Source organism: Anas platyrhynchos, chromosome 10 (assembly GCF_047663525.1).
Source record: "Anas platyrhynchos isolate ZD024472 breed Pekin duck chromosome 10, IASCAAS_PekinDuck_T2T, whole genome shotgun sequence".
Classification (NCBI taxonomy): Eukaryota; Metazoa; Chordata; class Aves; order Anseriformes; family Anatidae; genus Anas; species Anas platyrhynchos.
Genome location: NC_092596.1, coordinates 1,044,982 through 1,061,107, shown reverse-complemented (window position 1 = coordinate 1,061,107; position 16,126 = coordinate 1,044,982). Strand labels below are relative to the sequence as shown.

The 16,126-nt window shown below is 42.2% G+C and overlaps 1 long non-coding RNA gene across 4 annotated transcripts in view; it reads right to left on the bottom strand.

Moving 5' to 3' along the window:
* LOC110353177 (uncharacterized) overlaps positions 1-16,126 on the bottom strand; it is a 130,907-nt gene that overhangs the window by 47,130 nt on the left and 67,651 nt on the right. For 3 of the 4 annotated variants that reach the window (XR_002403356.4, XR_011811812.1, XR_002403355.4), the window contains exons 4-5: positions 5,994-6,104; positions 5,315-5,765 (exon numbers count right to left, since the gene is read on the bottom strand). This is a non-coding gene — a long non-coding RNA (uncharacterized lncRNA). Of the gene's footprint in view, positions 1-5,314; positions 5,766-5,993; positions 6,105-16,126 lie in introns of those variants that run through there. The other variant, XR_011811811.1, reaches the window with a different exon arrangement.

Sequence of the window (16,126 nt, the reverse complement as noted above, 5' to 3'; positions counted from 1 at the left end):
AGGTACGTTGTTAGACGGTTCAACAGTCTAAACAGTGAAATGCATAAGCCAAAACAAAATTAAACAAATCCCACAACGAACCCATTCACTTGAGCTCAGATAAAAGCTCAGAGTGCTTTTTGTTCACAGACTTCATGGTGTTCCAGTTGCCACCTCCCAGTGAGGGCCAAAGAGGATTACATGAAGAGCAAGGCTTCCATTAGCATAAATCCACTGCACACCCCCAACACATATTGACAATGTGCTTTTTTCCTCATCTTTCCCATCCCCATCCATTTTCCATACAAATGCTCAAAGCCAGGCTCTGTGTTTCTGCTATGAGGGCAGTGAACACATGGCACTACCCCGGGGTCTGTCCTCCCCAGCCACCCCTCACCATGCTTCCATCACACGCTTCCTTTCCTTCCTGGTTCCAGGCACACAGAAAACAGCAGCAGCACCAGTCCTGCGTTTCCCCTATTTCCATTTTGCACTTGTAACCGAGGAGCTAAGTGCAGTGAATCACTGGGGCTGTTTCTCCTGCAGGTGATGCCCATCACCATCATCATGGAGGCTGCCTGCTAAAGGCAAACACGTGCTGTGTTGGTAAATAAGGCAGGAGAATTTTCTGCCTAGCACAACTCAGAGCCAAGATGCAAAACCGGTGAGCTGCTGTTCTCAGTCTCAGCCTTTTTAACACCCTGCAAAACGTTTCTCACCAGGGACCAAGAGTGCAATGACAGCACACCATCCTGAGACTTCTGTAATGAACATCATCTGCCTCTTGGTGTTCATCATGGTCCAAGTCCTCAGCGCACTTCTCTGTACCCTCAGCGTGCTGAGGCACTCTCTGCACATCCAGCTGCATCTGCAGCAAGAGACAGCAGGTTGCCAGAGGAGTCTATTTTCCTAAAATTCATTTGCTCTGCTGTCTTCAGGAAATAGGATGCCTGCTTCTGCCCTACCAGGTATAATGGAACCTATATTTTATCTGTTGCCTTTGTGTGAAAGTGTGAGAAAGGTTGGTTTATTCCGCTCTGTGGCTGAGGCAGAGCACCTGGGCATGCAGACAAACTATTGCTACAGACAAACAAGTGCACGTGTAAATAAAAGTGGGCTTCATTAAAAATGGTGACACATGATATTCTTTCAGATGTTTTCAGACAGATCCCTCTTGTTTCACCTAGCTAAAACCAGCAGCTTCTTTTAATGCTGTCCTAAAAATTCATCATAAAATGGTGGATTAGTCACAGTTGTCACCCAGTTGGAAGTGAGAGCTACGGCTTTGCCTTGACATATTGCTGCAATCCAGCTAGCCAGCTCATTTGTGAAGACTAATTAATACACACTCCAGCAGCACTAAAATATAAACAAACAAACAAACAAATAAAATGTTTTTATTAAAAAGCTGTAGTTTTAAAGCTACAGAGTAGCAACTTGCCCCGGTAACACACGCATGCTGGTCATGTACTCAGCATTTTGCTACCTGGTTTTGGCTCCATCCTAGGGCTTCAGGTCTCACAGAAGTCTCACTCTTGATGACTACAATACAGAAGTTACCACATGCATGTTTTGGAAGGCTAAGAGGAGCTGTATGCTGACAGGTAAAGATTTGTATAGTTTTTGGAGAAGTGAGGGGCAGGCCATAACAGGCTTTCTGGAAGCACTAACAGCACAGTGTATTTGAGCATAAATAGAATAATCACTTCTATCAGCAGGGTAGGCAAGACTGCCACTTGCTCTGACATTAACGCATTTATTGAGTTAGTGTTCCTGAACTCGGTGCACTAATTTATTTTTTACAGTGATTAGACCCCACTGGGAGCACACAAGAGCAAAGGGGTGAGACTGACCACCTAGCTGATGAGCAGCCTTTCCCCTGGTTCATTAGAAGACAGTTGGCAAAAGCATTCTGCTCTCACACACAGTGCTAGCATTGCTTACCAACTCAGGAAAATCAAATGCAAAAGAAGAAATGCATCTGAGGCATGAAGGGAAGAAAGTCCAAGCAAATACCTATTTATAATGCTACTGCAGATCTAGCTCAGACATATCCGTTGGGCAAAAGGGTATGAACAAGCATTTTGTTCTCAATTCTCTTTTTCTTTCTCTCTGATATAAACTTGAGGCTCTACAGAAAAACAGAAAGCTACTTCAGCTCTCATCAAATCTCAAAACAATTTTCAGCTATAAGAGAACTGTGTGTTGTGGAATACAACATAATAAAACCAACGTATATGTTGTTCAGCTTAAACTATCCCTCTAAGTCTGAGCCTTCTGTTAGCCGTGCCAAGCAGAGCTCTGAGAGTCTCCCTCCCAGCTTCTGCAAACCTATAAGAAACTCCCTTGGAAGGTAAAGAGGTGAGTGTGGCAGGGGGTTAGGTTTGGGTTGTTGGGGTTGGGTTTTTTTTTTTGGTTGGTTGGTTGTTTTCTGAGTACACTGGTATCCTTTACGTGCTATAAAATCAAAGCAATTGAAGACCATTTTCTAAAACTAGGAGCCAGTTAGGAAAACCACTGCAGCAACAGGAGGAAATAAATTATGAAAAGACAAAAACATAAGGAATGGAAACCTAAGAAAAATTATCCTGCTGGGGCATTACATATTTGATTGAAGATAAGAAATGGCAAAAGCTAAACCAGCCCTAATATGTCAAGCTGTTGAAGTTACTTAATGCATCATGGAAGGAAGACCAGAGGCAGGCACAAAGTGCAGGGAGAAACACGAGGATGTGATCATCCTAGGTTCAGGAAGAATGGAGATGAGCTCTGAGCTGTCTGAATAGTGCTGGACCATACACAGGTACAGCTACTGAAGAATGAGATGTTATTAAGGAAAAATAGTGGAATAGGGTGAATGGCCACCCAAACTTCCTTAGGCTCTTCTTCCAAATCTGTCTGAGCACATTGCCCTTTATGATCTTTGCTTATTACAAATAAGCAGTAAGTTCTGTTTATTTTTTCAAGCCTTTTCACAATACAAAATCTAGCATAGCGCTCAGTCCTTTGCTGAGCTGGAAAATTAGCACCATGGCTGTGTGAGGACTTCTTACAAGTGCTTAGTAGATGGCTCTGCTCTCCCTGCTCCTGCTTCTAGCCTGCAGGATCAGACCTTTCCCTGACCCAGAGCTGTGGGACCACGTTACTGCAGTGGGTGCCCAGCTCTGCCATGACATGGAACATGGGTGGGCTTGGGGCTGGCATCACACAGCGCAGACCTGCTCCAGCTCCTCCTATGCATCCCTCGCTTTGTTCTGGCTTTCACTGCTCACCCAAGAACAACCCCAGGAAAAGAGGCAGCAAGGCTGCTCATGGCACTGTGGCAAGCCGCAGGCAGTGGCTGCAACCAAGACTTTCAAAGAGAATTTTGACAAGATCTTGTCCTCAAATGCAACCGTTCATATGCTTCAGCAGCAGATGCTTTCAAGGTTATCCCCTAAAGCAAAGAGCTTACTAAACAACCAGCCAGACCCTCCTTTCTGAGAACTGCTTCTCCATAATATTAGCCAGTGGTGTAGCATTGTGTTTTCCATTTCCCTCCCACACTGCTGTTATCATTACTATCCATGGTCTTCCCCATGCCATTTTTTACCAGGAAATGTCAGGCCCAATCCACACAGCGTTAAAATGCAATCATTTTCCTAAAAGTAGAACAACTCAGCTACCCTAGACTGGAAGGGAAAATCTAGCTGCCTGTAGTAACACCCGTGGCCATCACCCACCCACACCCATGGCCAACCCATACCAAGGCCCATGGTCAGCCAAGGGTGCAGAGCCAAGGGTTTAAGCAAAACACAAACATTAGGCAAATGTCAGCTTGTGAGGAAAGGTTCAGGCTGGAAAGGTTTATAGCTGCTCCTATACAACATTTAAAAGGAAAGCTGTACTTGACTTCACCTGGCAGAGGTTTGGCAGTGTCCAAGGCACAGTTGCAGAGCAAGCCACGTGTAGGACAGGCACTTATCTGTCATTACAGCACTGCTAGGATTTATCTAACAGACTGTGAAAGGCATCACAGACACACACATTTCTAAATTTGGGAGGGCACACATCTTCTTCTGCATCTTGCTTGATTCATGATGCAGAAGACAGAAAAAAGGAAAAAAAAAAAAAAGTAAATGGTAACCCAGTCCATGTAAACTAGGATTTTGCTCTTGTTCAAAAAAGATGACTTTTGCTGTATGCTTTTACAGACATGAGGACCAAGGGGTGAAAATTGAAAGTTTTTAATTACAAAGCAGAACTAAAGAACTGTTACCTAAGAGGGAATTAATCCACTAATTTATAGGCAGTGATATTGCAAATTTTCCAAGATATGGAGTATTTAAATGAATGCCAATGTTTTTGTAAAGGATGTTCTCCACTGAGCCCCATTTATTTAGTTTGGTGTGGGCCCCAAACTCCCTATTTGCTATGAAATCCCAGATGACACTGTACCCCTTCCACTGCACAACAGAATCAGACCAGATCATAAAGCAGAAACATCACTTCGCCTTTTTTTTCTAAAGCACAAATCCCAAAATAGTAAAGTGAAGGAATTTTGGATGACACACAAACCCTTTTATCCAGAAAAAGTTTTCTGTCTAAACCTCTCATCTGATAGGACTAGTAAGAGCTCTTTGATGTGATTAAATCAGGCTAGTGAGGGCAGAGGGGGACTCTGAATGAATTCTTAACACTGTTTCTGGTCAACACGCAAAACGGATTTCAAGGAGACCTTCTGTTCAACCCTCCTCCATAGGAAGCTGTGATATGAGGTAGATACGTGCACAGACAGGAAAGAAGGTAGAAAGATTCCTATCACTCAGCCTTCCCCAGACTTTGACTTTCCTTCACACTTCAGAAAAAAAAAAATCAAAAAAAGATAACCAACATGACTGGCCGCTAGACTTAAAGTTCCGTAAGGAAAGCCTGTGTGCGGGAGATATCAACCCTTCCCCAGACCTGGGCCTCTGTTCCCCCTCAGCTCCTCAGCCACGGTGATGTGCAGCTGCATCTGCCATGAGGCATTATGTTATGTCAGCGATGTAATGCAATAAGAGATACAACTGGTCCTGGCACGTAAGAAAATGACAAATCAGTCTGGAGAATTTGAAGAGACAGTTTTCTGGAGGAACGCAGGTGCAGAAGCTGGGCTTTAACAAAAGTTCTTTCAAATGCAGGAAGTAAACAATAAAAAAGGCCATTTTACCCTAAGTAGATTTTAGAAAATGGGTTTTCTATCCAAATGTTTTGCTACAGCTGCAAGCTGCAGATTCAAAACCTGACAAACAACATTTCTTTCAAACTCCAATATGAAGTGAAAGGCAGAATGAAAGAGACTAAGGGCTTCGTGTCCGTTAGGACCCCACCACTTCATTTTAATCAGGAATCAAGCAAAGACTGTAATAAATTGTCCAGAATATGGCTGTATCTCTGAGTTTTTGCTAGAGGTTCAGCCATTTCATGAGTCGCATCCGCACATTGGAATGAGGAGTGAGCAAAGGTCTTAGTGAGACCGCAAACCTTTTAGCACAGACTATGCTACCTTTGAATGGTGCTGAGGTGGCACTCCCGTTGTTATCAGTCCACTCTGTTGTCACCTTGGTGGCTTCTCTTGCTGGCATGAAAGGTTCTGGGTTCGGCAGTGCGGGTGTCAAAGGATCCCATTTGATCAAGGTTAAGAGATGCTTTTGCAAGAACGGACACCTTTTTTACTTCACTTTTTCTCCACCGCCAATACAGTATATTGCGTCTTTCAATAAAATAACAATTAAAAGGGAGGTTCATGCACTTCTTCCATCATCCTGCATGACACAAAATGAAAGATCCTGCTAATTTTCCCCTCTGAAGCATCACACAGCCTCCTATGTAAAGCCAGGATATATGTTATATAGGATATATGCCCAATGGTCTGGTCAAAGCCTTCACAGCCTGAAACTCGGGCTATGAGATTCTTCAAATGTAAAAGTGACAGAAGAAGCCCTTGTGCTAGTGGAGGGGAGGAGACAGAGAAGAGGAAGGAGAAGACTGACCTCCATCCATGCGCTGGGCTGGCCCTGCTGGGTTGTTCCTCTCTCTGTACACCTTCTGCTGACACCACAGGAAGCTGAGTACCAGGAGCAGGAAAATACAGAACATCAATGCTACAATGAAAAATAAGAGCAATATAAAAATATAAAAATAATTTTTATATTAAAAAAAAACCACACACACACAAAAACAAACAAAAAAACACCAGCACCAGCAAAACCACCCCAGCAGCGAGAATTGACATGAGAAGATTTGTGCTGACTTGACCCAAACATCCCAGATACTTCAGACATGTGATTTTCGTACTTCGGTACAGGCTGACTTGCTGATGTTTTGCCAGTACTAGAGATAATCTTTTCAAATCATATTATGTGTACAGCATTAATTATGCTTTTGGCTTACATTGCAGCAGAACTGCACAGTTTGCATTTTATTATTTTTTAAAGGAGGCAAAGGAAGAAAGGAAAAAAAAATGTAGGCAATAACATGTCAAAACTGATTTATCAGAGATGCAGATAACTCCTGATACAGGGGGCATCTTAACTCCCAGGGTGCATATGTATCATCAGTTAGACACATAACAGTTGTTACTCTTGAAAAGTTACTACTGGCAGGAACCATCATCAAAGGATGTGATGCTGCTTGAAGTGTCCTCGGTCACTGCTTCTAAAGATTTCTGACCATGAAAAATACTGCAACATACAATAAGGGGTCCACTGGCCTAACAAGGATTTATTTTTCCTCTCACTGGCACACCGATTTAATTAAATAAGATGCCAAACTAATTAACAAGCCTTACTAATAAAACCCACTACCTATTACCATACAAAGCTAAAGCAATTTCTTCCTGTGACTATTTATGAGCAGTTGGTAAGCGTTTACACAGAAGCAGCACTAAAAAATGCCACTGTCTGTGGACCAAGTAGATGGGAAATTGAATGCTGTTTTAAATCACATCTTTCTAAATATATTTATATCCAGCGAGAATTAAAAGAGAAAAAATTCCTGTAAATAAGAATGAAAAACAAAATGTGTCCTGTTTGCAAAGCCACTTGAGCCAACCATGTCCACACATACTTAGAAAAACGTCCCCACACCTCGGTGGCCCTGCAGACCATGACAGATGCCTCAGACATCAAGGCCATAGAAGTAACAGGCCCTGTTAAAACTAAGGGTACATTTAAGCCCGTTCAGTTTTGTCACAAATCCTCATAAATTAAGAAGAATTAATTAGCTATCCCCTTCCTTTAAGCAGGAGGGCAGAGAGCACTGGTGTTGGCTTAGCCACCCAGGACGCTTCCTGCAGCGATGAGCCCTGTGCACATCATCACCAAGAGTATTTCAGACCGACCCAGGTGATCTAATTTTGCAAACATCCCTGAAGGAGAGGATCATTATTCAGGAAACATTCTCTCCCAGGTGGTAGGCACAGTTTCATTTATCATCTTCTGATAATTGCCAACTCCAACCATCTTGTTCCACTCAGGCGAGTAAAAGAGAAGCTTTCCAGGATGAGGATCACCACCACAAGGAAATAGATGCAATTAGACCTTATATTTTTCACTCTTATGGGAATCTGTGAATTTTATTCCCACTGAATCCAATCTCTTCCTTCGGGGGAGGGGGAGGTGGGGGTGCGGGCAGGAGGAAGCTGCTGTAGGATTGTAGGATTTGTTCAGATAGGAGACAGGGTAGAATAGAAGTGCCGGGAGGATGGCACCACTTTACACAGCCTCACCAGCAGTATGGAAGATTTTTCTCCCAGCATCATACCTAATGTATACTCCCCCTATTGTAACTATACTGCTCATGCCAGGGTAGTAGAAAGTAAGAGAAAGCCTTCCAAACCATGAGAAAACTTGGTGTTTTCCAGAAACTTCTGGACTGCCTAAAGAATTTCATCCAGACTCCATCCAAAATAAAAACGCTGCAACATATTTGCCATCCTTTGAGAATTCCCAAATAAGCCAAAAGTGAAGCTGGAGACGTATAACTGAGTCTATCTATAATTTACAAATGAAGAAGCCATCTAGCTGTGAAATTTATTAAGAGATTAAAAACACTTCTTGAACTCAGCCGTGCTGCCAGCTCCTAGCTGGCACCAGCTCCCTCCAGCAAAGTGGATGACAACTGCACGTTTGGGGCTCCCTTACAGGGGGTAGGGTATTGACTCCAATGCTGGTTCAGTAAATTTCCACTTTTACATCTTTGTGTGCAGGTGTACATATTGTGTAATTGCTTGAATGCCATCACTTGGCATAACTAAATATGTTGTTTCACACAAATCCAGACACTCTTCTCCCCACCAGTTCTGGCTGTCTGTGCTGCTCTGACAAAGAAAGCAAGAGAAGTTTCAGGAGATTTCCCACACAAGAAAACAGTGGAGCTGAACAAAAGTCTGGTGAATTTACTGTTTGGGTAATCTTTCCCTAGGAGGAGAGAAAGAAAAAGTAGAATCTACTCTTATTTTTGGCCAAGCATGCATTAATAGCAAGTATGAACAAAATCAGCATCCTGCAGTGACGTGGGGAACTGCACATCAGTAAATCACATAGGAAAAATAAATAAATGAATGAATGAATAAATAAATAAATAAATAATAAGCCTTCGGATTTTGTGTCGGGGTAGTGGTGGGTTGTTGCATTGGATTTTTTAATCCAGATCATTTCCATGGCTCTGCAGAATCTCCCAAGGACAGAAAATGTGGGGTTATAACCTGCAGCAAGGGGCAGGAGTGAAGGAAAGAGCTGGAACTTGTGACCCAGACTTACCCACCAGAAAGGGGACTAGCTAGGGAAGTGCTTCCCACATAGAGAAGCACTTAACACACAAATTATCTATAATTCATGAAAAGTCTAAGTTTTGTTTAAACAAGGGAGTTTGCAAATTCTGAGTGGAAACTTTAGTGAAGCAGAGATGCAGGGGCTGCTTGGCAAGCAGGAAGCTTGAGATGTATCAGTAAAGGTCTACCATGTCCAAAACAATGGAGCTTAAAGCCATTGGTGCATCTTGTATAAAAATATTTACTGACCTGCTGCTGACAAAAGTGAATGTATCCACTTACATCAGAGACAAATTATTTTTCCCAAAAATGATTTATCACAACAAATAAAATCTCTCTCGCATAGGTGCTAAACAGTTATTCGTCATTTAAATTTAGAATTTGATCTTTAAGGCAATAACTTAAAGACAATACTTCAAATGAATTTTATTGCTGAGCTCCAGCTCTATTCTGTAGCAGATATGGTATGGTACCTATTATAGCCCTTCAGGACATCCATTTGAGATTCACCTGCTTGAACACCAGAAATTATATTTGAGATGCTGTTGAGGGAAGTCACGGGACAGAGAAAGGGGAAAAAAAAAAAAAAAAAAAGGCTAAGGAAATAATTGAGAGGGGGTGGGTGGAAGGATCCTATGAGGTGGGAAATGCCCTCAGCACAGTTTCCAAGCTGTACTCCAGACGAAGGAGTAGTGCCTTAAATCTTGGTGATGCTAGAAGATGAAGGAAAAAGGAAAAGGAAGGCCATGGGTTAGTGAGGGTGAGTCAGGAGCTGCCATCAGGCTGCCACAGGGTCCCACCTGCCATGTCGAGGCTGCCACCTTGCCTTTAGAATGGACAGGAAGAGGCCTGGGAAAAGCTTCAAACCATGCACATGACACAGGAAAGTGGTTTTAACAACAAAGAAACAAACCCAATTCTAACATTTCTTGTCATGTTTCTTCTTGCTCCTCATACAGAAATTAATTGCTACAGTCACACACAAACAGGCAGAAGGTTCAAGGATGATTTTCTTTCTTTTTTTTTCCAGAAAGAAGACAGTAAGAAAAACTGTTGGCAATTGCAAGGTAACTTCTTCAAGCATCTTCAGTGGTGAGACTGATCTTTTGCTAAAGACAAAGTGTTCAGACAATGTAATTTTCCAAAGCTGCAGAAGGCAGAAAGCCAGCAAACAAACAACAGCTACAAAAAAACGCAGACAATATCATATCCTGGAAAAGTATCAGTAATGGGTCTCAACCTAATGTTCAGCTAGTATTTTAATCATCAAGGACAGCTTCCTCCCAGTGTCCTGAATTCCATAAATAAGAGCTATTTTTAATGAGAATAGCTTCCCAGCAGTTCCCTGTACATATAGCTGTGACTTCAGCTAAAAGAGTCAGAATAAAAGCATACACCTAGCTCAACAGAGGCACGGATAAAAGACATGTAGTCTGAAAAGCTTCATTTACTTCATTTCTGTTGTTGTTTCTGTTTTTCATTAGAGACTCCACCACTGCTGATCTCCCTAAAGCAAAGCCTACATGAATGCAGTCCTGAGCTTGCAGAACCTGATGTGAGCAGAAAAGTGCTTTTACAGCTCCAGCAGGCTGTGAAAAGCAGCAACAGCTCAGGTACCAGCAATAGCCAATTCCTAGGCACCCCACGAAGTACCGGCCTCCTTCAAAAGAACCAAATGGAAACTTTGCAGTCTTGTTTCTCGCTTTTGAAGGCCCATCATGGCAAAGGCTTTCCGCAGGGGAGGGCTACAGGTCAGTTCTGCCAGGCCACGGTGACCACAGGGCCTGGAGCTCCTGCAGAGCCAGCCCCGCTCCCAGCACTTCAGGCTCTCTTCCCTGTGTTGCCACCTCCTGCTCCCTGCAGAAGGGCAGGACTGTTCTTCCAGCATCCCGATATCCTACAGCCTCAGCACGTATTATAAGCTTCGCTTGCTGTGAAACGTCCTATTTCTCTGAGTCTTGTGAGTGTTAACAACGTTGGTGTGAAGCTGTACAGTCCCCACTACATTTTTGGTTCTTCTTAATGCCAAAATCCCCATTTCTAAAGTCAATACAATTAAAGAGCTCAGTGGTGCAAATATTAATCTTCTATATTATAAATATATCGATACCAACCCAAAATGCTGTCAGATTCCCAAAGCAGCTTAAGAGATATAACCAAATCCTTAATTCCTCTCGTTCTTGCTGATCCCTGACTTTTTTCACCACGCCACTCACGTTAAACTCCATCACAATGCTTAGGGGGTCCTACAAATATATTTGGTTCCCAGAGCTATACAACTTTGTCTGGACTTGCCTCCTTAACCCCAGTGGAGAAGGTGATGAACAATGTTGTACAAAAACTGTATTTTTTTCCCCCCTTCAGTAAAGCACACTCCTGCATGGCACACTTGCCAACTTGCCTAAGCTTGACCTCACACCCCCTGTACAATCCGCAGTCTGCGAGGAGTACTTGTAACAGGTAAACGAGGCAGGCAGGGTCACAAAGCCCAGAATGGATTGGAAATAAAAACCTCAGATCAGTGCCTCAGGGGGCTGCTGAAATCAGGAGCACTTCATCTCCTTATACCAACAGAAGATTTGTTGCAGAAATGCCGAAGTATAAACAAAAATATTTCTATTCAGTCTCGAATCTGCATTTCAGTCACCCCATCACAGACAAATGTGTCATTTTAAAATATATCACAAAACTCAATCTCTGCTCTATTGCTCTCCCCTTGCCACCATAATTGCCAGCATAATACTATTTACTTAAAAGAAGTTACTCCCAATATATACCAGTGTAAGAAAGAGAAAAATCACTCCAACTGATATATTTAGAAATGAAAAATAGAGGATCTGTAGATTATATATCTGGGACTTGCATCTAGTGTAGAGAAAGATGAATGTATGGATAGATTTAATCTAGACCAATACTAGAAATTTCGTGTGACCTGAATTCTTATCAATGCAACTCTGCAGGTCCTTCTGCAGATCAAGGGAAAGCTGGAAAAGCTAGGAATGGGAGCAAACGTGTTACTAAATTGGTACAGTTGTTGTTTGGATTTTTTTTTCCTCCCCTAACATACAAAAGGGGTTTTTTGTTTTGTTTTGTTTTTTTAAGGGATCAATTCCCTAATAGGACTGAATTATGCACATCTCATTTACTGGAAGAAAACATGAGAAGAGTGGCTTACTGGAAGGGAAACTTATAAGAAAGGCTAAATTGGATCTCGAATAGCTGTTGTAATGTAGCTATTCTTTATTTGGTTTTGACATTTTTTCACTTGTCTCTGGAAAAGTACATTACACAGGAGGAACTGCTGATGAATTTTTGACAGTAAGCCTGTTTTTTTTAAAAGGCACCTTGTAACATAGTCTCCAAACTTTATATCATAATTGCATGATAGCTCAAATATTCCAGGAATCATGTGCAAAATTAGCCTTCTTTCACATGCCATCTGAAACATTCGCTGGTTGTCCATATGTAACTGCTCAACAAAGGTGGTTTTGTCGGCAGAGTTTTTGAAAATAAAACAGGAGGAGGTCCCAGAAAATTGCATCAACTCTACAAGCCCAGTCAGGAAGGGCTAAGCCGAAGTGTGATATAGGTCTGTTCCAAGCATTTCTGTGGGATTTTGTAAACCACATTTAGTCTGGGACACTATCAAGCCTCAGCATCCTTTTACAGGACCGTAGGACTGTAAAGACCACACTGAAGTTGATCAAAATCAGCAAATATTTTTTAATGTTTTATAAAATAATCTGCCTTTTGGGAATTTTTCAGAAAATGAAAATCCAGACTAACACAAAGATTGCTTGGTTCTGCTCCACAGGGACTGCAATGTAAACAAGAGGTGCTGTCACTGGCTGGGGAGCAAGCAAATACTAGGTTAACTGGGATCAACAACAAGATCCTACCTCCCACGGTTTGTAACAATGCAGATTTTGCCTTTAGGTTTAAACTCCCAATGATTTCTTCACCAAGAGGGCCTGCCAAGGAAGAACGGGTGCTATCCATTATGTACTTGCCAGTAAGCTCTGGAAGGGAGAGAAAAAACTGAGATATTGGGAATCAACTGGAGACAGCAATAAACTCAGACACAGCCTGTAGCAATGTGTTTCATACCATACATTGACAGAGTTCTGAGTTTTTTAATTCTCGTGGAGTTAGGGCTCACGGAGATGCTGCAGAATGAGCTCTGGAACAAACAGATGAGAGTGACCTACACACCACCTCCAGGTGTGTGCCATTACAGTAACCCACCCTGGGTTAAACATGACATAGGTGATGCATCTTTCCTAGGGCAATCAGTTCAGTGCTCTTCATTTAATTTGCACTTACAGTAAGGTAAAAACACAAACAGCTGTTCTGTGTTCTTACAGATTCACACCCTACCTTCTCCTGCAGTAACAGCATCATCTGCCAATGTACCTTAAAGGAACACAGACGCATGTCAAATTTCACTAACAGGATCATGGCAGGTGTCACTTTAATTTGGAATTATGGTAATGAGCTCTTCATCAGCATTTTGCTAATCATATTTGCAAAGTGTAAGCACTCCCACGGCTTACAAACAAGTACAGATACACCCCTGTTGGGAATATCTGCATGGCTGTGTGCTGGCCAGCTTTTGTGTGTGCTGCTTGTGCCTTTTCCTATGCACGCTTATTGATACACACCTGACAAAAAGCAGCTAACACAAAGCACATCTGCTGATAAGTTCCTGAAAGACTTTTTTTCCGGCAATAGCATGGCCATTGCAAATGGCTGGTAAAACACTTTGGCACGGAATACATGAAGGGCATACATTAACATACATTGATTACTTGTATTTTTAAATGTAAATGCAGTCTGCTCAGCATCTAATAGAATTATGCCCGCAGCAGTTAGTAAACATCATTGACATTCAATTCACTGGTCTGAAGTATTGCACTACATCTGATTCTGCAGGCTTTATTGGGATAATATTCATCAGGCAAACACAAAACTACTCCAAAATCCAGCAGGTTCTGCTTCTCAGGTTTTCAGATTTCCCCAGACACTGAACTCTTTAGAGAGGGTGCTACTTGTGGCACGGCACTGGTGGCACTATGTGGGCACGTCCCTAGCTCCATCTTCTCCTAACAATGGCAATTCAGGTTCTGGTTCAGCAGCACTTAGACCCATCAGCTAGTCCTCCTCTCCTCTGAGGAGAGGGTCACAGGCCATGAAACATCTTCTGAAAGTACTGTAAGTTGTAAAATATTGTTACTCTCACCAGTTTTCTTCCCAACCAGTAAGTGGATGGTGTCATGCTACCTCTGACTGATGCCGAGCTGCCTGAGCCCTTGTCACAGCCACCTGCCAGGGAGATCCCCTGCCGCAAGCCCAAAGCACTAACTGCAGCACTACATTCATGCAGTGGTACCTAACTTCAAAAATACCAACAATCCAGAGGGAAACAGGAACTATTCTTAATTGTTTCTTATTTCTTCAAACAAGCACGTCACTGGCAGGAATTTGAAGCACACTAACAGTGATGCCTTGCCTCATGCTATAGCAGGTGCTGTGTGCCTTTCTGGCCTCTGCTCCTAACAACACGGGGGCAGTAATACAGTCAATATTCTCTCTCAGCATTCAAGAGCTTCAATCAGCATCCCAGGGCTGGCCAGCAGCAATCAAGCAGTTAAGAGCTCACAGCCAAGCTGGTGATACCCAGATTCTCATGCCCAGATGATAAATCCATAACTTTCCCCTTGTCCTGATAGGAGACTCACCTTTCCATTCCCCCAGTCAATGCACAAACACAACTCTCTATCAGTCAATAACCCAGTGCTCTTTTGACATCCTTTTGAATCTATACAGATAATTAAGGTACATATGCATATCCTAAATCTATACAGATTAAGCCTGGATTACAAACCCCTTTCCTCACCCAGTCTGAATAACCATACAAAATATGAATATCCAGACAAAGAAAGCTGCTCTAATTCTTGTGTATTTATTTGCCTTGAGATCTGCCATCAAAGGAAAGGCTGTCAGTACTTGAGCACTAGGCCTTAAGTGATAGATTTCCGAGTGCATCATTTTTGGAGCCATTAAAGGTTATCAGGCCTATATGGTTGCTAAGAGACCATGAATCATGAAGGAAAATATACGATAATGGCAGTCAGACACTGTGATGTTTATCAGAGTATTTTCTCTGCATCTTTCTTAATAGCATCACGATTAGGATCATTTTCAATAGTTCCCATCTATTTTCCAGCTAGGTGCAAGAACACAACTGCATTAAGTTGGCAAACATTGTTTATAATTCATATTTTGCCAAGAGTAAATGAATTTGTGGAAGTCAAGATTTGTAATTGCTTCAGCAGAATTTATTAATAAGTAAGAAGGTGTGCCTGTGTGCAGGTTTCTCTCCTGGCTATTAAATAGTATCTTCAGACTTGGAATGAAATCATCCTTCATTGATTTCAAGTATATTCTGTGATAACACAGACTGTGCTTTCAAAGAGTTTTTAAATTAAATTTGTAGCTGAGGTAATTGCTGCTGCAAAATTATGCAACCAAAGTAAAGCTTTATGCTGCAGCTTTCTTGATATTATAATTTAACTGCCTCTTTTCTAAATCATAAAAGTGGGAGATACCAGATTAGGGCAAAGCCTTAGCTTATTACTGAATTATTTCATGTTTTATGCCTGGGAGTAGGTAGTGAGAGGCAAAGACAAACCCACAGACCAGGGGGCTGCTGCATGCCAACACCCCCAGCGTCTTCCCTGGGCTCACCTCCCACTGCTTGAAAAGGGTCAATTCCAGGTTTAGGAGAGGAGGGTGAACCAGCCACGCTCTCTTAGTTCCCCACAGGTAGGACCACATATAAGGATGCACCAACAGACAGGAATAGTTAAACATACTGATATTAGAAACACTTTTAGGTGTTTCTTATTAGCCACTGAGGAAAACAAAGACTTGTGGACCATGCCTCCTGTAACTGACAGTGCTAAGCCACCCATGGCAACCCCGGAGAGACCCTTGAAGTCAGCCTCATTGGGTTACAAGGTAGCAAAGAGAAGTTTCCTGGCTAGAAAGCAATATTTCTCCATATAAAAATTCTAAAACATCATTTTGAATTAGACAGACTCTCCTTGGTTAAATAAATATATAAATAATATCTATACTATGAAGACTGTAGATATCTCCACGTTAAAAATGGGAGAACCAGACTTTGCTGCAAAGCATTTCAGCCATTGCAATATACATCAGCCAAAAGTCACAGCTCCTGTGTAGACACGATAATCTTGTTTATGTTCAGAAAAGGTCTTATTTTGGCAAAGATTAGTAGAAGTTACACTACTGCAGCATTTTCCTACTGCAATATTATATCTGCCTTGT